Here is a 1,550-nt window from a genome sequence, read left to right as displayed (position 1 = left end):
AAGGCATCCGCCTACGAAGCAGGAGATTGCGGGTTCGAGTCCCGTCGGAGACTTTACGATAGTGAAGTCGTATACTTCGAATGATATGTCATTTGCGTTTTTGTAATTATGGTCTACTGACTTGCCTTGAAGGTCTATACACTCACTGTAAGCAGCTTGGGTCGGGGGGACTCATCCGTCGCCTACGGTGGCGTCATGGACGCAATCGACGCCGGCATTTTCTGCTATAGTTGCTCTAGCAAAGCATTTTCTTAGCTTGAAACCGCCTCTAGGCGCGCGTTGATTGCTTCAGGTCCTTGCGAAGCGAGGTGTTGCACACCCTTAGGAACAAGCAGAGACACCAGCTTCTTAAGCCCGTCTTACATGCCCTGACACAAATAGAAAGACTGATCCATCCTCACAGAGGATCAGGCGTAATGACTCAGGTGTAGGCTGACTACAAGTGCTACCAAGTGCAGCGGAGCTGCCGTAGCTCCCTCGCTGAGAGGAAGCTTGGTTAAGGTCGGCGACCTTCGCTCTGTACTTTGAACCAGTAGGAGTGTAGCGAATCGCAATCCAAGAGTAACGACAACCTTAACTCAAGGCTAATCAAATCGTCCGGTTAAAATGTAAGCTGTATTTCTCGGTTTTATTTGCGGCAAAGCTGCCTATATCGAAATCTATAGGTTTTCCTGATTAAATAGTAAAATCTTATTTGAGTATAACTAGTGGCTGTTCCAGCCACCTACTGACTTGTTATTACAAACTAATCACGCCATTTTGTGGCCACACCATATTGTGTAACCCACACCCTTCATACCAGGGCTCGTGAAACCCCGTGGGGTTACACGTACCCTGGTCACAGGGTGTGTGTCACATGAGATGTGCATGGTGTGACTGCACCCAAACAAGAATACGATATGTGGCTAGGTAGCCAGTAGTTATGCCTGTATTTAAATTTTACTAGATATTTTTTGTATATTTAGCAAAATCTAAACTTTTAAAGATTTGAAAAAATATATATATAAAATCAGTTTTGAATTTTAAAATGGAAGAGTAAATAGCCTTGGATAAGGCAATACTTACTCTTGGGGTAGGCGGATTGCGATCCGCAAACTCGTACTTGTTCTGAGTATAGAACGAGAGGTCGGTGACCTAAATTACGCTTCCCCAAGCGCTAAGCTACGGCAGCCCCGCTGCACTTGGTGGCACTTGTAGTCAATCTTCACCTGAGTTGTTTGAACTGATCCTCTGTGAGGATGAAGGAATTCTCCTCTTTGCCCCAGGGCAAGCAGGACAGGCTTAACAAGCTGATGTCCTTGCTTGGCCCTGAGGACGTGCAACACCTTGTAGCGCAAGGTCTCGAGGCCGCGTCTAGAGGCGTTTTCAAGTTACGGAAACGCGCTGCTAGAGCACCTGCAGCAGAAGATGTCTGCATCATTTGCGCCTATGACGCCACCGTTGGTGACGGATAATTTTCCCGCCTTAAGCCGCTCATGGTGAGCGTTAAGGTCTTTGAGGGGGGGGAAGAAAACCTGCTGTTCTGGGTGAGAGAGGTCGAGATGGCCATT

The sequence above is a fragment of the Plasmopara halstedii genome (genome assembly GCF_900000015.1).
Source record: "Plasmopara halstedii genome assembly, contig: Scaffold_2904, whole genome shotgun sequence".
In the NCBI taxonomy this organism is placed as follows: Eukaryota; Oomycota; class Peronosporomycetes; order Peronosporales; family Peronosporaceae; genus Plasmopara; species Plasmopara halstedii.
This window is presented reverse-complemented; position numbering follows the sequence as displayed.